The 27,891-nt window shown below is 37.0% G+C and overlaps 2 long non-coding RNA genes across 3 annotated transcripts in view; one reads left to right on the top strand and one right to left on the bottom strand.

The window, feature by feature from the left end:
* Positions 1–27,891, top strand: part of LOC146767607 (uncharacterized) — a 121,760-nt gene that overhangs the window by 66,104 nt on the left and 27,765 nt on the right. The window lies entirely within an intron of this gene.
* On the bottom strand, positions 311–27,891 carry LOC110470518 (uncharacterized). Its single transcript, XR_002465431.4, has 3 exons — positions 25,258–27,891; positions 21,105–21,332; positions 311–20,812 (listed from the first exon to the last, which is right to left on the bottom strand). It is a non-coding gene; the product is annotated as an uncharacterized LOC110470518 (long non-coding RNA).

Genomic DNA, 27,891 nt, shown 5'->3' with positions numbered 1-27,891 from the left:
GCTTTTTATATGGCTTTTTTTGCTTGTTTGTTTTGTTTTAATAACAAGAATACAATATTTCAGAGTAGCAATATGGTTTTTAATGTCAGCCTACTACTCATCAGCCATTACAGACACTTTAATTCATATATTACAGAAGATTAGAGAAAAGAAAAAGCAGAAGTTCATGGGCACAAAGAACAGGTGCTGAACTTCATGGATCTTGAAGGGAATGACTTCAAACTCCCAAAAGATTCCAGTTTGTACTAGCAGCAAGGGTCTCTGTATCAATGCTTTTTAAAGCTGGATGGGGACACACTGCACCATCAGCTTTGTCAGAGGCTCTTAACAGTGCTTGATCTTTATTTGCCAGAGGCTCTTAATCATCCTTGATCTTTATTTGGCAGATAAATGGCTCATGCCTTGGTTCTTAATGCTTTGTTTCAAACTCTGAGAGAGGAGAGGGAAGTACAGCAAGCTCTCTACTTTGCCTAACGTACATATAGAATACTTTGATCTGGTAAAATATATTGTGTCAAACAAATCTCTGAGAAGACCTCAATAAAGAAAGCTGACACGACTCTAAGCGTTGTCCTAAATTTCTCCAATAAAAAAGATCTCTGCAGCAGCACTGAGCAACCCTGTCAGCTGAGCTGAGCTCAGCCTCCCTGCAGTGGCAGCACTCTGAACCTGTGGAAAATGGCTTTTCTCTATCTATTTCTGCATCTGCAGGATGTCTGGATTTTAGAATAGATCTAATTAGCTGACTTTTCTGCAACTTATGTCAAGCAAGTAGTTAAAATTACTTATTGTCTTAGCTTGGGCAATGGGATCGAAGATGGGCTCTTGTTCTTTTCCAGGCAGGTTCTTAAAGTGTCTTTCCATGTTTAAGGTTCTGACCAGAGAGGTGTAGCTGGCACTCATCCTGACACTTACTCATTTCAGTGCACCTGGAACCCGTTCTTCTTTGTGCAGGTGCCTGCTTGCTGTTTAAAGGGCATATCATCACTATATTTTGATTGCCATAATTAGGTCTTTTAGAATATGAAAATTCCTTTCAGCTCAGCATGAGGAATCTGGCAATTTCTTGCTGAGCAGACAGGAGCTGGCTGTGAGGCTTCCACCATGAACAATGACTTGTCTGAGTTTACTGGTACTGTGATTCTTGCAGGTTGTTACTGTCCTTCGTATACTCCAACAGTGTTTAAATATTAGTCATAAAAACAATGCTATCTAGTTTGTACTTTGTCTTCTACCAGCTTTTGCTTCTTTTTCTTGTTTTTTATTATTGTGCCATAGATCATCTCGATTTATAAGGCCCAGCTCCATCTGAAAGCTGCTGATGATGAGAGATTTTTTTTCCACTTCAGAGTGGAAAGGGGGCAAAAAAGGAGAGTGTTTGTGTATGTAAAAATATATATAGCTTAATGACTGCAGGGCTTCAAAAATGCCAAAACTTATGATCTCCTATTTGGAAGAAGTGAGTCTGAGTCATGGCTGACATTTTTCAGTAAAGCATCTATTAGCAATAGTAAAGAGGCTGCAGTATTTGCCTTGTGTGGGAGAGAGTTTTATTCCTGTAGGTTAGTGCTTAGGAATCAATTCTAAAGGCCTGTTAAAAATGGTATTTGTTTGAAAATAGAGATCTAATAACCATTTTTGACCAAAAGTTAGATATTGCACCAATGTACAATGCTATGCTGATTTAGAAGAGGTGATGCCTTACTAGAGGGTACTATTAAGAAACCTTTTCACTGTGTATGAAATAGCATCTGTTTCTGTGAAGTTGTTTTATTGCAAAAATTCAGTTGAATAAGTTTTGTTTCACAATTGTAGTGTAGTGGTACAGAAGGCGTATTGTATTTTGGAGATTTGTGTATTTTTAATGTTACCTTAAGGAATCATAAAATGTGAACTTCTGTTGATGATGTGGTATAGGCTGGGCATAAGAATGGCTAGGTTTGTGTGAGTGAGAAAGGGTACTCTTCTGAATGTGCAGGGGTCAGCCAAGGATTGTGAGTATGGAAATGCATAAGGTTTGCTGTCCCAGCTCCTCCCTCTGGATTTGATAGGGGCTCTTCACTTTCCCCCTTTGACGCTTGAGTAATTGTCCTTTTCATGTCAAGTTTTGCTCTGTTGCCTTCTCCTTTCTCTGAGCAATGTCACCATTATTTCTGTTCAGAAGAGACAGACCTCTTTTTCTCTGAAAAAGAAGCCACAAGACCACTGGATCTGAAGACCATGGATTTCTTTTTTCCATCACTGTTCCCATAGATGATATCTAGTAATGGAAAAAGGGAAAAAAAGCCAAGGATCCATGTAGCGTGTTCAACCTACACGTAGCAGCTGTACATAAGTGAGGATGGTCACAGTTCTGCTGTGATTTATGGCAAAAGCTGAACTGCACAAACCTGGATTGGTCTGGGAACTTCTAGGCACACTTTTGGAAAGAAATTTCTGGATGTGATTGTGCAAACTGATGTGCAAACTGAATTGAACTTTCATTTTTTTTTGCCTACTATTATGACACATTGATCAACTAAGAAACCGCTTTTTCCAGAGAGAAGTGTTACAAGAGAGTCTTGTACATGCTCTCAGTATTTCCTGATACAAACTCAATGGAAAGGCCTTCAGTTCCTCTGTAGTAAGTCAAAATAAAAAAAAATAATCTGTGGCTTTTGGAACAAATTTATAAACTGAAATCTGCTACTTATGGCCTTTCCATCTGATATTCTCCACAATATGGCAGAAAATATAAAGTATTTAAGAATTTTCAGGGTTTTATTCTGCTCTACCAAATATTTTTTTCCATGTGTATTCAGTTTTACATACTCTGTTGTTAAGTTATAAGAAATATAGGACTAGTTTATATATATAAATTTCCATGCCTTTGCTGAGAAGATGCCTAGCCTCTGATTTGCTTATGTAACCAAATCTGGATTTTATTTTTATTTTATTTTATTTTATTTTTAGATGTAGGGGTATTAAAAAAAGTATTCCTAAATGCGTCTTTTATGCTTGAGGTGACACTTAATTCCCTAGGGGAAAAAAACAGGGGTCCAAGAATTGGGTTTTCTCTTCTGAAGTCTCTTCACCTTTTCTCTGTGAAACTCTTAGTGCCAAACCTTTGAAAATCAGGTCTTAAAGATTCTTAGATGTGATATAAGTAGGAATGCCTGAAAAGCCTTTGATGAACAGAGAAAACAGATTTCAGTTGAAGTTCAGGTATATATCTTCAACATGAGGTTACTTGGGTTTGTTATTTAGTACTGTACTGATATGAAGCCATTGGTAAGAGCTATTCTGCTGCAAACCTTTAAGATAGGCAAGATCATCTTTTTGTCCTAGTTATGGTTATTTCATCCTTTAAGTGGAGTGAATTCAACTAATTTAATACAAAGTGGCGCACTTGCTACTGCTGAGTTCTTGCTAATTCACGCACAAAAAGGCTTAAAGAATGCAAACTAAGCAGTTCAAACTAGTGCAAATCTGTTTAATCTGCACAAGCAGGTCTCAATTCTCTTGAGAATAACTAGTTTTTAAGGGATTTGGTTGTCTGGGTTTTTTGTGTGTTTTGGGTATTTTTTGTGTATGTTTTTTTGTGTGTGTTTTTGGTTTTTTGTTTTGTTTTTGTGGGTTTTTTTTTTGTTTTTTTGAAGGAGGTGAGGTTTGAGGGAGGAGAGGTTGTAGGGTTTTTTTAGAGAGGAGTTTTTATTTGGGTTTTTTTAGGGCAACTCTTGATTCTTGGCTTCTCAGATGCTAAAATTTAACATAAACTGGCACTGAACTTGAAGAACATGAGCTCCTTCTCCATGAATAAACAAATATTTTTGGGGCTATGGAACAGATGAGATCTGTGAGTTGAAGGGGATTTAAAAACTTGACAAATACCCTAAGTTGTTTACCTTACTTTAGGACAGCTCTCATATCCTGCTCCCTGAGTGTGTGTGCCAGGAGAGAGACAGCTGTGCAGGAAGGTGACACAAAAGGGTGTGCATAGTCCTGCTGCTGAAAGTGTTGACTCAAGCCCATGTAAGCTTTAAAGTGCCTAATGTGTGCATTGGACTGGAAATTACCTTCCTGGAAGAAAAGGGAAGAATTATAGTTATCTAAAATCAGAAGGGTCTAGAATCCCTGAAGATCAAATCATTCTGTCTAAAGGTTTTCTCCAGCCAAGAAAGCTGAAAAGGTCATGGGGAAGAGCAAGTTGAGATTTAAAAACCTGCTTTTTGTGGACCTGAGATGTTTAGAATGTTACAGTCATGTTTAGCTTTGGATCCTGAGTTTTTATGAGTTCTTATCCTACAGAAAATAATTTCTTTTGAGATGGATTCAGTGTTAACATTTTGAGACTGGTGCTGTTGTCTGTTGCTCAGCATATAATTGGGAACCCATTTTCCCTCCCTCATCATAAACAGCTTTCTTTTTATGAAATATAATAAATATTATCCTTATAATGGATAAGTTTTTTATAAAAAAAGCTTTCCAAAACTTCCTTTACAACAAAGCTGACACAGTTTTTGTGGAAGGTTTCATGCACTGAGAATTATAGGGGACTACTGTATGTAGTTAATTTTTAAATTTTTGATAAGCACTAGATTTGCTAAAAATATGCTTTAGAATTGTTGTAACATGGTGAATTTAACCTAGATTTGTCAAGTTGTTTACAATTTGTTTACAATATGTTAACTTGTTTACAAATATTCCCTGTAAGAGAGGAAAAGGTGAGTCGTTTCTATGCTGATGTTAGGTAGAGTACGCCAAGAATTACCTCACTGATGCCAAGGAAAATAGGTGTGTTTTCTTGAGCCTGCAAGTAAATCAGAGGCAGACATGATGGAAGCAGTGATTTTTCTGACCTGTGCAAAATGTGGTGATTAAGCACATGACTGCTTGTCATGTACTGTGGTCAATTATTACTGGATCATTTTTCTCTCTTAGTCATCCTCCCCCTCTTCTACTTGCCAATTCTCTCCCTACCACTTTTGTCTCCTTTGAAGTAAATATTTACTCTTTTCCCATTGGTCCTGATTTTTATGGGTTTGACATCTTTGGTATTTCAGATATCATTGCCCAGGTAATTTCTGCCAGGCTTAACAATTCCCATAAGCTGGTACCCCTGTTTGGTTGTTGCATCGCGTTTTTTTCTGCTATTTCTCATGATGTTGTCATGTTATTGTATCCTCAGTGTTACCTTTACCTGCATATTACTATCTCTTTGATGTGAAGATGCTATGGCAATGTCAGGTTCTTAACTTGTTGGTACAGCTGTACATTCAGGGTGAACTATTTGTTTGCATCCCTTAACACTTGTAGTGGCCAGTCTTTGGAGAAAGTGCCCAACAGTAACACTGCCTTTTGTGAAGGCAGCACACAGAACATGCAGCAAAATAAAAAGATTGGGGTTTTAATCTATCTTGAGGGAGTTTGTATCTCTTAATGCTGTGGGAAATGCACTATCTCAATGCAGTAAGGTATTTGGAGTCACCCACATTGTTTTGCTTCCCAGGAACAAGTGCTCAGTGTGATCCAGATGGAGTCAAGATGAGTGTAATATGTAAATAGGTACTTGGTGTGTTTTCCCACATTGGTTGTGAAAAGGAAAATACATCACAAGCACAATCCTAGGTGCCTTTTGCCAACAGTAATCTTCTGCTACTAAAAAAAAAAAAGGAAATTCCAGGGGCCTGATACTAAGAGTTAAAAGTTAGAAAAAAATACAAAGAAACTGGAATGTGTCTAATAATCTGGACCCAAAGTGGTTGTTTTGTAGTAATTTAGCAATCCATTTATCCATTTATACCTATCTGTTGAGACTTGAAAATGGAGACAATGAAGAGATTTGAGTTTCACAGGGTGCAATTCAGAGAAGTGCAGAAGTGTCAAAAAACTGTGCAGAGAAACAGCCAAAGATGGTCATGCCTTTATCTTCATCTCACGTGATAGAAGAAAAGGTGTCAACAAAGCACAAGTCAATCTCTGTGTTTAGTTCTGCCTTATTACATGTGTTTGAAGATAATCAGTTCCAGCAAGGATAGAAGGTGAATTTAGATTCTCTCATTAAATTAAAATTATTTTCTTTATAGAAGCATATCTTCAATATAAAAATAGGAAAATGTGAATGTCAGCCTAAAAATGCATATGGCTTAGGAATTACCTCTGTAAGAATAGGTGCAATAGATGTTATTCGCCTCTCCCACTCTATAGGCATCGATGTTAAGGGAAGGAGGCTGTTCCAGAGAGTGGCTTAATGCTTTCTGTGTTTGGGTGTTAGTCTCTAAACATTTAGTGAGCATTTTAACTAGCTATGGACTCTGGAAGGTAAATAATTCCCTTAATAGTCTTTAAAATGTGACTTATTTTTCTGTTTTGATAGTTTCACTTCTGAGTATCCTTGTTACACCTAGAAAATTGGTACTGATCAGGACAGCAAAATTGAATACACTTTTGTATGTGGGTTAAGAACTACACATTTATTTAAACCTATTTTTTTTTAAGTTTCAAACTCTTTTGGTGGGGTGATTTTGTTTAGTTGGTTTTGGGTTTTTTTGAGGGTTGTTTTAGTTCTTCTCCTTTTGGAATGTTTGGAGTAAAATGCAAATAATACACACACACACACACACACGCATACACACATATCTAGCCATTAAGTGACTCATGAGTTTGGAACTGCAGTACAGAGAAATGATGTTTATAATACATTTTAAAATTAAATTAGTCCTTTCCAATTTAGCAATAACAATGATCGATCAGTCATGTCTTGTTCTACCCATCTGTGCCAAGGAAATTCTGGCAAATTTTTAGGAACAGTAAGCTTCCAGGTCTGTTCTCAGCTTTGAAGCAAAGCAATTAAGACTCCAGCATAGGTGCTTTCTCATCGGTCACATTAAGGAACAGTGGAAAACAAGAAACCATTAATACATAAGAAGGGTGCTGCTGTGGGGACTTCTTTGAGAGCTGATAAGCAAAGGAGAATATTGGTTTTGATTTTCACCAGGCTGGCAGTACTGAAACTTGTGGTACCTCTTAATTCACTCTGTATATTTGAGGGATAATCAATTCCTTGGAAATATATTTTGTCCTGAAATCTTTTGGCATTAATATAAAGAATGTTCTACTGATAAACAGAAAAGTGTGTGAATTACTGTTATTCCCATCTGGAGGCATTGCTGCTAGACTGTTTTCTAAGGATAGTAAAATAAATTTTCTAAAGAAAAATAAAGCCCGAACAAAATAAATTATTTCTGCTAATCCTTTGAAAGTTCTTAAATATTTGGTGTAATTGCTGAGAGAAAACCTCAGAGGTAATCTCGGCAATGCATCTCTTTGTAGGTGTCAGAGTGCAGAGCATTAGTCACAGGGTTTTTAGCTTTCAAATGTTGTTCCACAGACATTATTTCATGGAAAGTGGGCACACACTGCCATCCCCCATGGTGTGTTTGCAGATGTATTTCATGCCTGCTTCCTCTTCATTTGGATAAGGATTGTGTCTGTTGTTGGTACATTGAGTCTTCCACCAGTTCCACTGTCCTTGAAAAAAACAAAATATAAAACTAGCAATGGCAGCAGGCAGAATAAAACAGTAATTTCAATAAATTTAAAATTATGGAAAATGATCAACAACCAAAAAACAAACATATGTACAAAACCCAAGCAAAAAGCAGCAACCAAAACACCCCAAAAATCTCTAACACCACAAAAGCTCAATACGAAACTTTCCCCAAGACTTATCAAAGCTAGTTGATTAATGAAGTGCAATTACTTGAAATAGTGGAATAGTTTGTTGTGTTAGATACTGTCCCACTGTAAGCTTAGACTAACTTAGTTGGAATATGGGTAAGATATTAATAGGTAAAATTGCATTGCAAATGTTTTGTAACTGCATCTTTGCATCCTTACAACTCAACACAGTTGAGTTCTGCCATAACATGTTGTTCTTGTTGCAACAGATGTGCTACAGGAGTGAAAGTGATGGTTGTTGTTGTTGTCTGTGCTTTCAGCCACAAAAGAACTTTAGAGAATTGTCTTGTTAAGCTTTTTTACTTCTTTTTTTTCTAAAAAAGCTAACCCCATATCTTGTCAAACCAGGTGATTGTGGAAGTGCACTTTGGAGGCCGCAGCAACCTGAGCTGTTCCTAAGTCCTAACTGCTGTCATTAGAGGCAGGAGAGAATTCTTTACTTTTTGCCCTCTTCCATTTATCTCTCCTTTAAATAATAAAGATTTCAGTCCAATAAAGAAAGTGAGTGACTCATGACTATCTCTCTTTCCTAAGCTTCTTAAAGAAGAGAGATGTGTGGAAAGAAAAAGCGGTGTGATACTCATGGAACTGTGTACAGCTGAGGTAGTAATTTTCTAAAAAATAACACTTTACTGTCTTGGTAGAACCAACTTAGAGAATAATTTTCCAGATTGTTCCCAAAAGTTGTTGCTTTCAAGGCCTTCAGGGCTTCCCACTTCCCTATCTACTGTATTTAATTTGTTTTTTGAGGCACCTGTTGTCTGGTGCTGCTGGTCTGCTTTGTCACTCATTTATTTCTGCACAAGCACCTTTCTGCATTCTCTGAGTGTTTCTCATGATTAGAAGGTACTTCATATAATTATCCATAAAGCTAACTTATAATCATATTTGAAACCCTGTCTTAAGTTTTCTGTCAGGATGCCTGTTAAAAAAAGAGGTAATATGGTAACATTTTTTCACAGAACCAAGAGCACTGTTTATTAAACTGGGGTTTTACTGATCTTATAATTCCCTGATCATCTGCTTCTTGTCTTCTAGATTGCGATTCTCAAACATGAAAGCTTTGTGCAATTTGTAGCATATTTGGTTCGTTGTTTATTAACAGAGTTTTATAGCAGTATGACAGCATAACTGTCTAAAAGTAATCCAAATTTCTACAGTGTTCCTTGCTTTGTCTCCTATGCTAAATGCTCAAGTCCTTTGGAAGCTACAATGAATCATGATGTCAAACTCCTCCCATGCAAAGTGACAAGCCACATTGCTATTTAAGAAAGGGGCTTGGTTCATCATAGGTCTTTTAGCCTGATGGTTTTGTCAAGAGCAAAGCATTTTATTATATCATTTGGTATAATTAAGGCTTGATTTGAATACTTTTTGCATTCATGATTACATTGTGGGCAACTGCATGGCTGCTGTGTCTTTACATATCTGATTATTCTGATTTTCTTGCCATTTCTGATTTGAATGTGTAAACATTGCAAATTTCTGATATTGATGAATTCTAGCATACACAGATGAATTCAGCCCTGCCTCAATGATTCAAAATACGACACGTTATATTCACATCTAAGGCTTGATTTCTTCTGTGTAAGACTTTATTTTAGAGTTAAGTAACTGTGTGTGCAATTATAAAATGTAGACAATTTAAATCTCATGAAACTGCTGTTTTGCTAACGTGGTATGTGCTAGATTGGCTTGACACACGGGGTGAAGTATGCACCCAGTATGTATTTCTCTGTTGTTGGCCTCAATATTAATACCCACACAGCATGTGTGAAATACTTCTGAAAGATCACAGAGCGCAGCTGATCCATGATAAAAGTACACAAAGCAGAAAATTATTACAGAAATTCTCTCTTCTTCTACTGCTAAGGCTAATTCTTTATCTCACTGTGTTTATGAAGGGGAATTGATACTAATCTGTCTGAAGTGTCTCAGAACATGCTTTTTTCTCTTGCTATAATATGTAACTTTTAGCACAGCACTTAATGTATTTGTATATGTTTGTGAGGACTTGAAGAATAACGTATCTGGCAATTGATAAAAGAACAAGAATCTTCCATCTCAACTACATTATTTGTTCAGGCTTTCTGAGTAATTACTCAAGTGTGAGGGTTCTGTTGTTGTATCAGGCTCCTAGTAAATTAATGTGATCACACTCCTCAGAATTTGGCCAAAATTTGGCCACAGAGATACTCTAACTTTTTGTGGCAAAGTTGTAGACTTGGTGTAGTTAAGTCCAAAGTAATGTATGGCCAACTTGCTAAAGACTGTCTTTTAAACCTCTCTGTATTAGAAACAGTCATGGGAAAATTCCTGATCACAGGAATACCAAATAACTGACATACCAGAATCTGTAATTTTGTCTTTGGGCTATAGTAAACAGGATATATGATACGATTCTGTGCTACACTATCCTCAGCTATTTAGCCAAAACATCCACCAAAGCAGAATTCAATGTTTGGATAATATTTAATCAGGTTACAAATGGATGGCTAAATATATGGTAAGGTGAAAGATCAATTGTAACAGATTAATTCAGTTTCCATGTTACCAAATATCTTAGTTAATTAATCTTGTATGTGTTTATGTGTCACCATAAAAATGTTACTAATCCCTAGGAAATTCTACTATCTCAAAAGTTACTATTAAAAAAAAAGGTCAACAATTTTCCTCTTAGATTTAAATTAAGAAAAGGAAATCTCTACTTCACCTTTTACACCATGTCACCTGAAATAGGAAGTCTCTACTTTTTGCTAATTAATGTTATTAACAGCTTTAGAAACTGTTGGTTGGTATGGTCAAATGAAATAATTATTACAATACTTGAATGTTGTGGTCTGGCATATGTTAGGGTGCTGATTGACATGATCATGTGTTTGTGTAGATACTATTCCCTATAGCACAGTAAATTCTTCAGGTGCAGAGTTCATTAAATGATAGGGTAACTGAGTCTCAGCAGTATTTAGGGAGTGTAGAAGTAAATGTAGAATTTTCATGGCTGCGCACTAGGGCTTTTATGGGGTGTGTTCAGTGTCCTGTATCCTGATGATCAGCTGAATATTTATGTGGCTCACCAGGGTTACTACTGAATGCAGGCAGGTTTCCAGGTGACAGCTTGCCCCTACTTGAAGCACCTTATTATTACAATTAACCTGCTTTTAGCATGACTTTCAAACCCTAAGCTAAGTGTGTAGGTCTGTCAGCAAGCAAAGACATTTAGTATATTTTGAGATATAATGCACCTAGAAACCTCTGAAAATACATTCAGAATGGGATATTATTTTCTGTACCAGCAAAGGTAATTTTATGACATGAACCATTTGCTAGGACTGCCACTGCAGAGGCATCAGGCTCCAATGCTCCTGTATGATGCTGCAAATGCTTTGTGAGTAGGGAAACACAAGACCTACCTGTGACATGTGTGCAGTGGAGTCTGTGCTCAGCAACTGCAGCCCTCTGGCTGCAACTCTTCATTCTCATTAGGTCTCTGCAATATATCCTGCTCTTCCCTATTATAATGCTTGTTTTCTTATTCACAGCCTTCAGTGAACAGAGAGAAGGAATTGATTATTTTATGTATGTGTGACAAAGAAAGGGAGACACCTTTCATTTTTCTGCATTTTAATACCTGTAAAACAATCATTCCATGGTAGGAGAATACCACAGAAACCACATTTTTTGCTCGGGAGAGGAGATCACTTATAAGATCTAATATATTTATTTGTATCCTTCCAATATTCTAGGTCTCAGATGTAAAACAAAATGCTGTGCCACAGAATACTGGGAGAACCTTGAAGATTTTTCTAAGCATAAGAATGAGGACTCTCCTCTGAAAGTCTCTTTATGTTAGAGCACTTGACAGAGATGGCTACATGTAGTATACAAATGAGAAAAGAAATTCTGACATCATCCCTCTTGAGATCAGCTTGATGCAATTGAAAACATATAGCTACACTAAATTTAATGGAAGCAACAGTAAAACTATCAAAGATTCCCTTGAAAAGAACATGGAGGGGGTGAACCCCTTGGACCTGGGGTCTTATGATGATATTTTAGATTTTGATTTGAGTTGTGGGTTTGTGTCAGGGTTATTTTTGATTGGTGTGTTTTGTGTGTGTCTGATTTTCCTATTGACATTAAAATGGAAAACATAATGGGTAAACTTGGTACTGGCAAACTTGGAATATCTCATTCTGGAATATTCTTCAAAGCGTTTCTTTCATATAATACAGCTGGCAGGGCTACTTCCAAAAAAATAAAGGGCTTTCAATGTCTTCCATTTTGTATGTCAAAAAATGATAACAAAGTCTGTACTATAGCAAAATGGGCTAACAAAATTTGTGTAGTAAAAATAAATGCCAGGTGATGTAAAAATTATATTTCTTAATCTTATTCTATGCAGGGAAGACAGAGTTGGAATTTAGTCATATGCTATTGTGTGACCATCTCTCTGCATTTCTTTTTGCTCTTCCCTGCCATCCCTCTTGTACCAGTACATGCCAGGGAAACATTCTTAGTCCCTTGTATTAGTTTGGTTTTAAAGCAACATAACAGAGAGCAGAATACATATTTATTATGTAACAGGCAAGCCTCACATATTTTGTTTTCTTTGTGCTTGCCATTGCAGCAGAAACTTTTTAAATATATATTTTTTTAATATCAGTTCTTTGCTGTAAAGAACTCAGGGTTTATGCCTCAGGGTAAGTTTTAGTCATATTGCTCAATTTCCATTTTTGGCTTCTTTAACCAGAACAGAAGGGAACCTTAAGATTTTTTATAGAAATAAATTCCTATCAGATGTGAATTTTCAAAAGGGCTTCCCAATTTTATCAGGTTCATGATGCTATCCAAACAAATGTGTCCACCAAAGAGCAAGCTCTGAATTTTGCTATGTGAAACAATAGGTCTGCACTGCAGTTGTAATGAAGAATATTGTTTATATTCCATAACACTTTAGAATGCATATAGTCAAGGTTAAGCTCTATGGCCGGTGTTTTGTTGGCATGAATTACAAAATCTGGTATCATTTTCATCATCATCATTGTTTCTTCCATGCCATTCTGGCTCAGTGCCAGGTTGGCCTTAGTCAGCTGCCCACCCAAATGCTCTCTGTCTCCATTCTCAGCAGCAGGATGAAAACACTCAAGTTTTGAGATAAAGACAGAGTACCTTGCTATGTGAGTACCCCCATAGAGAGAGCCACCAGTTGCTCTCTCCATCTTGGGTTTAAAAGTGAAATCATGCTACTGCTAAAACAGACCTGTTATGGTGGGTATTCATACTAAGTCTAGATATGCAAATCAGTGCTCATTATACAGAGGATGAGCTTTTAAGGGGAATGCAGAAGTTAAATGCCCATTATCCATCATACAAAAATACTGCCTGAAAAGACCTTTTTTTCATTCTGTCTACCAGATGGCAAGGTTGAAGTAACGTAGAAGGTTACTGCTGCTAGTAAGATTGCAGTTAGACATAATGCTCTTACTGAAATTCAGGACAGGTTGATAGGATTCAGTCCTGTCTGATCAGCTTCCGTGATGGAACAGGTAAGTGTTCTATTGTGTTTTTCAGTCAAAATTATTCAAAATAGAAAAATTAATTTAGAGTGTATCCAAACTAACCCAAATAATTCTGGAACAGCCTTGTTAGGAAGCAACTTAAGGTACAGCTGTGCCAACAGATCTTAAGAGGATGTACCTTCAACCAAGTGAGATGGTGGGAAGGAGGTAGGGACAATGATGAGCAGCCTGAAGGTGAACAGTGTTCAGTTAACGCTTGGTAGATAGTGTTAAACATTCAATTATTAGTCATTTCTGCTAATAGATTAGAGGCAGATGGACTTCTGTGATGGGAGTTAGTGCCCCAAACTACTGGCTCGATTGTCAATAGCAGCAGTTAAACTCTGGGCTATTTTAGTACTTGATTGCAGTACTGATACAAGGAAACAAATTAGTCATAATGGATGTTACTATGCTGTAGCTGATGAAAAATTTTCAGTTGAAGATTTTATGTTCTCTGCAGTCAGGAATGGGGCCTTGCTTTTGCAATGGCATTCATGCTGTGAACCTCTGAGCACATCTCTATTAGTCAAAACAGAAGAGGAAAAATGAGAAAGAATGAGGAGTATTTTGAGGGCTTTTTGGTGTAGATATTGTCTTAGCAGTACTCTGTAGCTGTCATCATTGAGCTATAAAAGAAAGATTAACAATCAGATTTTGGAAAGTAAGTGAGCTGTAAGACCTTAGCAGATCACAGCCACAGAAGACAGTCTTTGCTGATGCCAAGTTGTCCTTGTTCCTTTCTTATAGGTGGCATGCTCACTCTTCCATCTTCCATCACAGTTTTTGCTCATTTTGTTTCCTATTCTCATTCTTTCCATAATATTTTTCCTCAGTACTTCTACTTCTTTTCTATAAATAGAGTTGTTGCCCACCAATAAGTCAGTGTAGTATAATCTCATAATTGTTTCTTTTACTGTATTTCTTTTGCTTCTGTTGTACTGACAAGCATAAAGCTTTGCAAGGATTCAGGTAAATATTATGGAAAAAAGACTCTTTTCCATAGAGTATTCTGAGGCCTGTGAAAGGCAATAAAATTAACCTGTGTGTCTCTGTATTCTCTATAAATTATTTCTCAATTACTTGTATGATCTAGTATGGGGGTCCACACTATTTAGCATCTTTTTTTAGAACCTGGGTGGTAGGACAAATTTGCACCCTTTCCAAATTAGAAGGTCATACAAAATTGGGAGGAGTGGTTGATACACCAGATGATGGTCCCGTCATTCAGATGAGCCTCAGTGGGCTGGTGAAATGGGCTGTGATCAGCAAATGGAAGTGCCAAGTCCTACATCTGAGAAGGAACAGCCTTAGGCACCAGTACATGCATGGGTCTGACTGGCTGAAAAGCAGCTCTGCAGTGGAGTGGACCCTGGGTCCTGACAGATTGTGGGGTGACAGTCAGCAGTGCACCCTTGAGGCAAAGAAGGCCAGCAGAATCCTGGGCTGTGTTAGGAAGACTCTTGCCCCCAAGCCAAGAGTGGTGATGCTTCCCCTCTACAGAGCTGGAGTGCTGTGTCCAGTTCTTGGCTCACTTCCAGGAGTGAGTAGAGCAAGAACTGTGAAGATGCTTAAGGGACTGGAGCCTATCTACTGTCAGGAGAGCCTGACAAAGTCAGGACTGTTCAGCCTGAACAGAAGGCTTGAGTGGGCTCATTTATATATAAACCTATATAAATGCCTTTATGGGAGGGGATACAGATGGAATCAAACTTCTCAGTGGCACTCAGTGATACAAGTGACAATGGGCATAAGAAAACACCTTTCATTGTACATATGGTCCAACATTGGAGTAGGTTGTCTAGAGGGATTGTGGGGCCACTGGCCTTGTTGATACTCAAAACTTGGCTGGGCACATCCCTGAGCAACCTGTTCTATGCTTGAGCAGTGAGTTGACCTAGATGGTCTCGAGCTCCTTTCCAACCTAAATGATTCTGGGAACACAAACAGAAGAAATAATTAGGCTGAGCTTTGGGAGAGAATCTTTGGATTTATATGATGTAGAGATTCATGGTAGAATAGGTCAGAATGTATCTATGAACAATGAGCTTAGTGTGTCTTTCACTCTGTATACAGTTAATTTAGTGTATGTCTTATTTCTTTTATCCTTCATCCCTTATGTCTTTGCTGCAGTCTGATTTTTGTGCCAGGAGGGAAAAACTAGTATGAAAAAATAGTGCTAGAACTGAACTCCTGCAGTTAAAGAAGGGAAAAAATAGTGAATGAGTGAAGGGAAAGAATGTCTGCCACAGCTGTTCCCAAGAGCTTTTGCTCACCTTGAGCAGAGCTAATAAATATGACAGGAGCATTAAAGGATTATTCATCTTTTGATTTTAATGTAAGGTTAAATGTATCTAAATGCAAATGTTTTTATCCAAAGACACTTAGTTTCAGGATAATTCACTGAACTGTGAATTAAAGAAGGTTTTAAGACTCTAGATCTTAGGCAAAATGCAGAAAACCATCTAATATCTGTTAGAGAGTTTTTCATCTATACATCTTGAATTGTTTTGTATATGAATTATAATTTTTTTTAATGGGGGTAAATCAAAGCAGACAGAAATTTGAAGAAATTGCTGGTATTCCCAGGGTGCATGAAGGTAGAGCCAAAAGCAGAAAACTGCTTTCTGAGCTCCAGTGTAGCTGGTTCTACTTGATGAAAAGGTTTTCCTTTCCTCTTTACATGCTTTGTTCTGAAGTAAACATGAATTGTCTCTCACCTCACATGCTATGCTCTTAGAGCCAATATTTCTTTTAGGATTCAGCCTCTCAAGTGTAAGGGACAACTTGTTTCTGTGCTTTTGGGGTTGGGGACCAAGCACCTTCTTGCTAAAACAACCCAGGAATTAATGTTCCTAGATTTTCTGTGGTAGAAAGAAAGAAATTGTGACAGCCTGTCAGGGCTGGAGCTGGAATGATGAAAAATATTTAATCTCTTTGCAGTTTTGAAATCTATCTCACTTATTTAGGGGGATAAATGAGTCTTTAGTAAATTGGAATTTTTTATTATTTGATTGGTTTTTACTATTTGAAGGTCGTCTTTGATATAAATTGAAGAAAAAAATCAGAATAAGTTAATCAGAATAATAATTAAAAATATACTGAGAAAATGTTGCTAAACAGTAGAATTTTATGATTCTTTTTTTTTAAGATGCTTTTTCCCCCTTAAACCATTTGATGAAATTAAATTGGAAAATGCTGCAGTGTTGCTAAGTATCACCTGGAGTGTACAGTTTCACACGGTTCTGCTTAAGTTACTGGCACGATACTTGGAGGACTGGGTACTTCAGAGAACATCAATTCTGCTGCTTTGCCTGACCCCTCATAAAATTTTTACTCTTATATAGTGATTGTGACAAGCACTTATAGTTTATCTGTGAAGGTGGAGTCAGTTTTTAAAAATGTTTAATTTTTTTAAAATTCCCTTCTGGAGCAGGACATGCTTGGCTTCTTCCTTGCTCCTTCAGTGGTCTATTTCTTCCTTTGACCTGTCTTTTTCTCTGAAGAACAGGAATGTTGATGCCAGTCTATGAAAGTTACATATTACAAACAAAATTTCTGTGGAGACGGAAAGTGTCAGTAGAAGAAGCATTTTTAAATATTCTTGTTTCTGCCAAGTGAATAAACTTGCAGGGTTTGTGAATCTGATGCTTGGGAGTCCTGTTCAGGGCAGGCTGGCAGCTTCCCTCTGCTGTGCAGGTTGTGTAAGCCTCCTCTCCCTCTTGCACAGGGTAGGAACAGTATTGGTTCACTGCTTCAAGTACCCATGTGAGACTTGTGACAAGAAATGGTGTTCAGGATGGGTTTTGGTATCCTAAGCCAGACAAAAAAAAGTGGAATCCATGGAGGGGTATCACATTCCATTGAATACTCTAGGTATTAATCCAAAATCTGATCTAGCACTCATTCAGAATTGGAAGACAGGAAACAGATGTGAAAATCCAGCTTCATATCAGACTGCTGCCTTTATTTAAAAACCAAAGACATAGAAATGGAAAATTTATGTGCTTTTCTGCTCCATTCTTTTGCTAATTCTATCTTTGGTGCAGTTTTGTGCATGTTCCTGCGAGAGGTTGTGGTCCCTGCTTTTCCTTTCACATTTGCTGTATGTTCCCAGCTTTTTTCCTTTAATTGGTACATGTCTGACTATAAGGTGCTGAACATCCATGTGTGTCCTTAGAACTAGCCCCCCTCCAAAGACACATACACATGCTCCACCCCTCTGTGGCATATTTCAGCTCAGATCCTGAAAGGCTGCCCAAAAGGAAGGGGCAGAGGGGAGGCTACAACAAGAATATGAGTCCGGAGGAGGTGGATACTTTTTTCCATTGCTTTCTGACAGAAATGCCATGTTATGCTATGTAATACTATAGTCCAGGATCCCAGTTCTTTATCAGGGAAATCTACACTGTGGAAGAGTAGTAACATATTACTATTGTGGTATGAGATTGAGGTGTACAAAGCCTGATTCTGGCAGTCACATGTCGTTACCCAACACAGAGCTGGGGAATCTGGAACTTCTTGTGTTTGATACATATGAACCCTTTCTTTCCAGTTAATGCAAAGATGAAATTATCAAGGAATTGTCTTGCACATTAGAGAGAACAACTCGAATTTTAGTACAGGAAGAGGGAGAAAAAATGTATCAAGCTGGCTTTAACTGATCTATCTAGGAAGGTAAATTGTACTAAAACTGCTACCTGAACTTTCATATTTCTTCTCTTATTCTGTCCCATATTTCTATACTCCTGGCATTGAATTATTATTTAAAACCTTATTAATAGTTAGTTTTCATGTGAAAAGACAGTAAATCAGAATTTGTGGGATAATGTTTTGTCTCATAATTTTTATTTTTAAGGCTGATGCTGATAGGATAGACGTATGGGACTAGAAAAGTAAGAAGGGAATACAGCATGTGTATGTTCAAGATGAAACATATGTTCTTCATTATATCACATTGTCTTGGAACAGGTCCAGACTCTCCCATTATATTAAGTAGAGCATGAATGAAATTACCAACTAGCCCTTCCAAAATTGTGGAGGAAGAAATGTGCATAAACCTCTCAAAAATACTCATGTATCTTGTTCTTTTTTTTTTTTTTTCCATTTTAGCTAGCTGAAGTGTTAGAACCTGTGTTTTCTAACAATTTATGACAGGTAGCTGAAAAGCAAAAACTTGGTGGACTTTTTTAGTGGATTTTTCAGATTTACTCAATTATTGTCTTCCTACCAACAGCCTACTGGGAATATTTTCTTCTCCCGACTGCCTTTCCAAGTCAGGGCTATTTTCTTGATGCAACTTTTGGTCTACCTGATGCCTAAAACTAGCTTCTAAAGGCACTGTCAGTGTTTTCTAATGTACATGCAACTTGACCTAGAATAGTAACACTGAAATTGCATTTTATGTGTGTCAGGAATCATAAAGTGAAATGTATTATGGTCTAATTAGAAAACTCAGGAAGTCTGTGTTGACAACTTTAATATCAAATCTGTGGTCTTACATCCTTACAGTAAATGTTAGATCTGTTTTTGTTACCAATTCAAGATGATTGGTCCTAGGACAGAGGACAAATGAGATTCCTAAAGAAAATACCATGTCATAGCAACACAATAAAAATCTAATATTGAAGAGTTTAATGTGTATGAGTATTGGGACAACGTGATGTACCCCATCACCTCATACATTAAAAAATCCTGAGATTATAACCTTCCAGATGGCATGAGAAGTGTTTTCATAGCATGGCTATATGTTTAAGAAAACATATAGTTCATTTGACTACAGCATTGAATTACTGGCATTTCCAAGCAATACTAGAAGACATACCATGGAGGCAGAAAATAAAAAATAAAATAATGTGTCACATGGACCAAAGAGGACTATTTGTTATTGATCATCAAAGGGGTATTAACAGGTTCTTCATATGGAAGCTAAGAAAAGACAGACAAACAGAGGGAGTAGTTATGTAAGAGTATTTAACAGCACTTTGATTTTCCAGAGATAAAATTAGAAGTGCCAGACTGTTCAAAATTTGCCTCTGCTTGTCAACTTTCTATGAGGACCACATTTCAGAGGGTCATTTTAATCAAAATGAAAGACACATCCTATTAGAACAGATTTGCTGACAGATTATTAAGATGAATTAGTAGCATATACTTGTCCCAGTTGCCTTGTTGATGTCAGTTAGTAGGAGGCATTGGGAGGACTTACAGTCTATGCTTTGCTCTTTAAAAGCAATTTACAATCAAAGTTAGCAATTCAACCTAAGTGAGAAGAGCTTAATCCTAGAGCTGTCACTAGGCATTATTTTCAGATTCCTGACACATCTACATTAAAACAGTTTATATGTAGAAATTAATAGGCTCTAGGATATTTCATTATGTAAAACAATGTTTTTACTAGAACAACCACATATTCTCTGTGTGGAGAAAGCAGTGACAGAATTGAACTTCTAAGTTGGGTCCATTTACAAGTTTTTGTAATACCTATTAAAATACTTCTGAGGGACTATTTTTATCTTGGACAGCAGCTGGTGGACCTTTGGTCTGCCTATATAGCGTGTAGGCTTTGATGGTTAGTGCCTGGACCTACTGTCTTGCTCCCTCTCACACCCTAATTCAAATTTATGTTGACACTTTTTTGTCTCAAGGCAGTGAATATTATATTGTAATTAACTATAGAAGCTGGAATATTTGACAGGTATTTAATAACAAGTTGCCACTTTCAAATATGATCAGTACTCTGCCATGTTTGAGGAAAGATCTCATTGCTGCATCTCCAATTAGAAGCAAGAAGAAAAAGGCTGTTGAATCTGCCTTATGAAAGCCTTGGGTGTTTTACCTGCTTCATTTTCCCCAAGCACAGACCTTCAGGCTTATTCACTAGAATAGCTATGAGTCAATATTAGAAACTCCTGCATTAGGGGAACATTTCTCTAGGTATGTGTGTCTCTCCAGATAACACAAAACAAGAGCAGATATTTATTTCAGAACACATCAATTCTTGTCCATTTCAGAATTGGCCATGTGATACTTTTTTTCTCTTAGAGAACTAGGGAAAATGAAAGGTCTGTACAGTCAAAACAGAGTTGCTAAAAGTACATATGATGATAAGAGAATGCTTAAAAAAAACCAAAATAAATGAATTAGCTTCTAGGAGAATGTGAAGGAAGAAGATTCTGGGTAGAAGGCATGCTAATACAGTACCATCATCTTTATCCTATGTTTTGTGCAAGATGTCTTTTTGCAGTGGTATTCCTGTAAGCTTATTGGAAATGCTGCTGCATCCCATAGTATTAATACTCACCTTTTCCCTTCAAAGCAGGGCATGAAGGCAAGCTTTAAGAGCACAACTCCCAAGGAAATTGTGGTGCTGCTTGGTCTGGAATGCAGATCTTAAGTTCTCACTGTGGTCCTTACTAGTTCTGTGGAGGTCTGTCTGCACTTGACAGGTGGGGTCCTCCCTTGGAGCATTCTGCTTCCATCTTCCATCCTTTTGCAATGAAGTTGCAGTACGTGTCTTTCTGATTTCTCTTCTAAATATGAAAAGTGGTCTGTCAGGAACTGCTCAGTTGTTTCTGATAACTCCAACCCTATGCTAATCATAACTCTGGCATGGTGTTTCTCCATCTGTGTGGAAGAAAAGAGCATGGGAGGAGGGGGTGGCGGCGGTGGGGAGGATACACTGATGCTACAGTGAGATTTCGTTGGCACACCGTCACACATTGTTACTGTGATTAATGATTCCCCTCAGTGGCTTAGTGTATCCTGATGCAAGAAATAAAAGGAATGGCATGCAGTGTTTACCTTGCCTTTCCCTATCATTACCTGAGAATTTTCTGGCCTTGTTGGGGCTGCACTGACTGTATCTTAGGTAGATTTGTAGCATATTTATTTTCTACAGGCGACAAAGCTTTGTCTTCTCTAGAGATGTACGGGAGATCATGCTTCTTCACACAGAAGTTCTTTAGCGTCTGTTTTTCTGCCTGTTTCCCTCACCGTGGAGGCTCCAATTTTTGTTGGTGCATTGATGATCATCTTTGGAAAAACCCAAGTCTAGTAGAACATAGTAGAAAGATAAAAAAAAGGGTATTAAATTTTCTTATATTGTCTTCTTTCATGGCAAACAGAACTTGATTCTGATGCCTTCTTTACTAAGACTCAACACAGGACCTTTCTGAAGTTAGAGTGAAAAGAAAGTGTACTTTGCACAAAAGAAATTGTGGAGAAAGCTATCAGTGTGGTAGAGTGTTGCTTTTATGGTATTTGTGATGGAATGGAATACAGAGACCAAACATTCGATGATGTGAAAGGCTATGCATGAAGTGCTATTACTGTCACCATGATGACAGAATGCATGTTGAAATTACCTTTACAGGAATAGCAACAAATGATCTCTCTATCTTCCCCTCCTACACATCCAAAGCTCTCCAGGCTGCATTCCTAATCAACGAAAAGCAGGCATCCCACACCCATGCCAAGAGGAATAACCTGAGCATGCAAGCTCTGCTTTGGATTAAATGTTAAAGTCATGTGCCCTATATTGCCAGGTTATAAGAATTGAAAAGGTAACAATAAATTCAGTTAGAATTCTCTATATCTACTCTCATGTCCTGTTACTCAAATTCCAGTGTTGCAAACAAAATTCTCATTAAGTGCTAATGATTATAATCATACAACTCTTTATTGCATATCACTGTCAATAATTACATACACATGTTCTTAAGTTGGAATCTTTCTTTATTAAAAATACATTTCCTTTTAGGGGCTTCAGTCACTTGAATGTGGAGTGAAAATAAATTAGGCTGTAGCAGGCGTTGCAGCTATAGTTACTACTTCTTCCATTATTGCAAGTTATTATAAGCTTGTATGATTGAAACTGCTATAGATAAGCATGCAATAATATTTTCACTGTCACCATGATCACTGGCTGAGATAAGAACTTGATGTTCTATTTTTGTTCTGGATAGAGAAAAACAAGGAGGGGTAAATGGGGGGGAAAGGGCTTCAAGTCTTGCAATGATATGCAAGGAAAAAAAATTTCCAAGCCTAAAGGAGGCCCACACATACGTCAATGATGACACGCAGCTCTCAGAGGATTTAGTGTTAAAGGGACGTCTGCTAATTTTATTTGCAAGAGAGAAGAGAAAGCATGCACATTCAAGATACTTGTTGTATCATTTTTAAATCAAGGCCATCTTTTTCTCGGTGGTAAACGTGAAATGTTTTTAAAGGCCAGACTTAGCATAAAATCTATTGGTTGCTATGGAGACCACTTACCACACAGGACTGCACTCTGTGTTCGACTCTGTGATTTTCTCTATTCAAAGGTTTGCCATTGTCAAAAAACAAATTAGTTTTTCAGTTGTTTATTACAAAGTTTATTATGAGAAAGGTAATAAATAATATGGTATTTTATCCATGTGTGGATAGGTGCCATGTGTGAATTAACCAGGAAGCTATTCCTTGAATTTGCCATTTTAAAATAATTATAGCAAAATTTGCTATTGTTAGGAAATAAAACAGATTTTGATTATTCTGTGTAAATGAACATGAAGCAAAGCAGGTAGTTGGAAGTCTGATCCTAACAAAATTACATGGTAATACAGCTTTTCACACCTACACAGCACTTAGTAACAAAGCACGGAAAGAGAAAGAAAGATTAAGCCCTGCTAGAGTAAAACTTTATACCTGAGGTGCATTACTTCTCTCTTTATGAAAGGAAGGGTAGGTTCAGGACCCTCTGCTCACTGAATTATTCATGCTGTCTTTTGCATCTCAGATCTTTAGGGTTGAAAGTGGTAGAGGTTGTTATTAACAGAAGCACAAATCTAACTAGGTACAGCAGTTCAGTGAAAATCTGTTCAACTGTTTCTCCTGAAGTGTTTGTCTAATTACAGCAAATGCTTTCTGCCAAACTGTCCAGCACACCCACCCCTGAAAAGAACACATTCAGGGAGGATGTGCAAAGTGTTTAATTTGGAATATATTTGGAACTGAGGCTAGTTGACACCTGGGATCTGGGTGGGGGAGACAATTCATAGAAGTAACATGGGAAGCCTTTTATATTACTGAAAGATATTTCAAAGACAAATTGATGTCAGCAAGTTCTTTCTCACCTCTTTTTTTAAATAACATTTTAGTCTACCTTCTGATTACTTGAGGAATGTATGAATAAGTTATGTTCAGCACTTGAGATTTGCTCCTGCCCCCTCCTTGGTGCATTCTGTACCTCAGTGAGCCAAATTCAGAGCTGCTGTAAGAAGTACAGTTTCACTGACTTCAGAGAAATGCTGGTGCTGCTTTTGGTGTGGGGTCTCTCTCCCATTGACAGGCCAATGGCAGGACTCTCACAGAACACAGTAACAGGTCTCAGCTCAGCTTGGAGGCTTCTCTGTGGATTTTTTGTGTTTAACTGTTCATTTGGCTTTTATGTAATGGGTAGATTTTTTTTGTGCAGTGTAGGTTGTTTCTAGTAGGACCACTAGACAAATGAAAGGATATCTGAGACATGGTGGTTTATGATGATCATTTTTAGAAATGCTGAGTTCATAGGTAATGCAGGAAAAATTGCTTAATTGCAAATCTATTTTTTTGCCAAAAATTTGTGTGCATATAAGTTATTTAGATTTCACTTTCCTAGTCAAATCACTGTTCTGCTAAATACCAACTGTATAGTGTCAAGTCCTTATAATTAACGTGTTGCAAACATGCTATTAAGACAAATTAGATTGAAACACATAAGACAAATGAAAGCATAATTTAATTCAAGCTATTGTCAGTCTCTTCAAGAATTATTATGCAGTTGGCCTCCTCCTGTGCAGCTCTGTTTTAGCAGAGCATGCACTGTTTCGCACTGCATGCAAAGTAACTAAAAAAGAAATGAGTCTTTAAAAAGGAATGCTCTAGTTTAAACAAGCCAGTGGGGGCTACTTAGGCAAAACTAACTGGTGACACTATGTTTATAGTAATAGACAAGGGAATCTGACTCACAAATAGTGCAGAAGAAAATATGTTTAATAAGACTCTACTGACTCTATTATTTATAATAGAAAACTTTTACCCCTTAGAATAAGCTTTTAATTTTTCTTTGTGGTCAGGTTTGTGTCTGAGCTCTCCTTGCCCGTGTTTTTCCTCTGTTTGAGTCTGGCTTCTTCAGAGAACTCAGTAGGGACCCAGTTTTCCTTCTGTGTTCTGCCAGATTGCATTAGGGTGCTATAGACTCTTAATAGCGCAGAATTTTTTTCCCTACTGCATAAAACAGAATAATATTGTCTTTAATCAAAAGTAAATGTACTAGGAAGCTATCCCTATCTGAATCAGCTCTCCTCCTCTACTGCTAATGCAAGATGACAAGGGGCAGAACAGTAGACAAAGCATTGTTTCTAGGACTATGTTTTCAAGTGAATGAGGCATTCCTCAAAGGCACGGTATGTACCACATGAAAGAAGCAATCTTGACATGCACAGAGACCATTCATGATTCCCATACAGAATTGCTAACCTAATAACATGATTTGTATCAGACATAAAGCACAAGAATTTTTCTCATGTTTTTTGAATGCTATCAAAAGTTTTACATGAATATTCACAAATAGGAATCTGCTTCTTGCCACATTTTGCAGTTCTCAGTCTCTCTGCTTAAACCAGGAGAACATTGAAAAAAATTGTGGGCTTGGTTTAATACCATTGACTGTACTCTGGGTTCTACAGAGCATCTATGCTGTTGACAAAATAGTGACTGATGTCTTAGTGAGAGGCAAGTCCTTGTCAAAATGAAAATCAGTGCATAGTTCAATTTGGAAGTTTCATTTAGGTTTTTCTGTGTCTATGCTTACTCATAAATCTTACTGAAGCTCAACATTTTTCCTTAAGAGAAATATAGCAAGGATTTAAACGTGTTTATAGTCCTTCTATTTATAATACTCCTTCTGATCAAGCATTAGTGAAAACTGTGATACCAATTTTAGGCTGGAACTTACCTGTTTCTAGTAGTTAGTTCAGTGCAGAGCTTAGTCATGGACTTTGTACTGGATTCTGTTTCCAACAGATATGAAGAGCAAGCTAACTCTTTACGTTATGCAATGTCTTTATTCAAGAAGAAGTGATGGTTTTTCTTTTAAAGCTAGACTGTCCCAGATCACAGTCCTGATTTGTAAAGTTCAGTAATTTGAGTGAGTTGAAATCAGGGGAGATGCTGTGTGCATGAGTTAAAGGTATTTATAGTAAACAACCATCAAATTATGGCCTAAAATGTAATGATAGCAAATGAGTCTCCCAAGGTTTGTTCTGTTAGTATGGCTTTAATACTTTTATATAGAAAAAGTATTAATGAGAGTGACAAAAAAGTTGAGAAATCAGAGCTAAAAATTTAAAGATGAGGGAAATTCCTTAAGGATTTATTTGAGGGACAAGTAATATCTGAACCTAAATAGTTGAATTGTCTAGCCCAGGCTCAAAATGGCAAATTACAGAAACTATTCTTCAGTTCTTTACCAACTACTGAGTAATCAATTTATTTGATCTAATTGTTGTCTTCTATTTTTTTCTATTCTTTTTCTGTAGTTAAAAAGTAAGCTGGTCTATTAGGATAAACTAGGTAATTTTCTGAGTTTGTAAGACCACAATTCTTACTAAACTATTTGTTTAGTAATTTTGAAATGTAGCTTTGGACAGTTACTTTATTAACAGAGAGTAAAATATTCTTACATGACAGCTCTTCCTTAATCTACTTGTTGTGGTTGGTTAGCAAGGAAGAATAAACTTTAGTCTGTCTCTGTATTCAGCCTTGTATCTTTGTGCTGCCATGCAAACATTTTAGTTACATTAGATTTTCAATGCAGTCTTATTTGTTTGACCCGATATTGGGCAAACAAAATGTTGGCATTGCTTGTATGGTGCACCATCCTCCTAGAACAGATGAATCAAAGAAAACCTGCACATAACAAAAATGCCCAAAGTTACAGCAGGAAAACTCCTTACATTTTTTCTTGCCTAGGGTGAGTCTTTCTTAGGAATGATTCTGTTTCCTTTTCTCAGCTCTTTGTCCTATCCTTTGTGTATCAGATTTGAAAGAACAGTGTTTATAGTCAGATTCTTAAGGAATGTGAAGACTCCAGGTTTTAGAATACAACTCCAGGTTGCAACTTTATAATTAATAGCGAGAAATATTGGCGTGTTTTTCTCCTGTGTATAATGTTTATGAATATCCTTACCTTTAAGATCTTTGTCTCTAAGACCTCAGAGTGACATTCATTTTACTTACTACCCACATGTTTTATGGAAAAAACTAACTGATGCTTTTCTGTGAGGAACCTAAGTTGTGTGTGACTCCAACAGAAGATGATGTTAATAATAGAGTAGTGGTAAACATAAATGAATCTACAAAAAAAAAAACCACCAAAAAAACCCCCAAAGAAAACCACCAAAACAAAACCAGACAAGAGTGGTATTAGAAAGAAAAGACATTGAAATGACCAGTTATTTCTGTAAGACTTCTGAAAGATTTTTATTATTTTGGGTTGGACTTTGGATATGAATTTATATCCAGACTGCCCTTGGGAACTGCAATTCAGCTATCAAATATCACTGGCATTTAGCCTTAGTTTGGGGAGTAGATAGAAAAAGAGACAAAGCTGCAGTGAGAGAGGATAAAAAAGGAACTGAGCTACGCAGACAAAGTGGCCAGCCCTAATTTATTAAAAACATAAACCCAGCTGTATGTATTTGTGATGCTTCTTGCAATGTTCAGTGTTCTCTATTTCATTACAATTTTGCTGCCTTTTTCTTTACTCACAAAATCCTTTGGGATTTCTGGAGGAATTCTTTCCCCAGACTACAACCCAGTAGTGAGTTCTGGGATACAGAAGTCCCTGAGATAGCAATGTAAGTAAAAATTGGGTAACTTAACTTTTTTGAGAGTGAGTGGGATTTTGTCTTGTCCAGATTAAAAGTGGAAACTCTTTTTCCTGCTTTTACTGTTGCATACACTTCACATCCACAAAGTAGGAAAAGTTTCTCTCTGTCCAGTGGCCTCTATTCCTGTGGAAAAAAAGTGCTAATTTAAAATATTGAACATCCAAATCAAAACAGAAGTAATTTTTAACAGTTTTGAAGAGCAATTGGAGGTAGGGATCGATTGGTTTGTGGTTTTACAGGTTCAAGATGCAATGGTTTCTAGATACCTACAATTCACTTAATAAAGGGGAAAAAAACCAAATGTATATAATCAAAAAAATTATTTTAAAATGAAAACAGAAGCAAAACTTTATCATCTGCACTGAAAAAGGTCAGAAAAAAATTAATGAATTCTGTGAGCTATAATTATTGACATTTATTTCTTTTACTTGAGAATAATTGTAAATCATTGATCTGAGTTCATGTAGTCTCTGACCTCACAATGCCACAAAAAGGATGATGGGTTTAGTTAGATACATTTGCATCACAAGGGGCATGGAAAGTACAGAAGAAGGAAGTATTGAATTAATATTAAAATATTTACATTAAAAATTTACATACATCTGTGTTTAAACCATGGCTACTTGAGAAAGACTATGCTGAACTGGCTGGTGCTCTGATGCACCAGTACTGAACTGTGCACTGGACCTGCTAAGACA

Source organism: Lonchura striata, chromosome 4 (genome assembly GCF_050655825.1).
Source record: "Lonchura striata isolate lonStrDom1 chromosome 4, ASM5065582v1, whole genome shotgun sequence".
NCBI lineage: Eukaryota > Metazoa > Chordata > Aves > Passeriformes > Estrildidae > Lonchura > Lonchura striata.
Note: the sequence above shows the minus strand (reverse complement) of the source record. Positions and strands in the feature narration are given on the sequence as shown.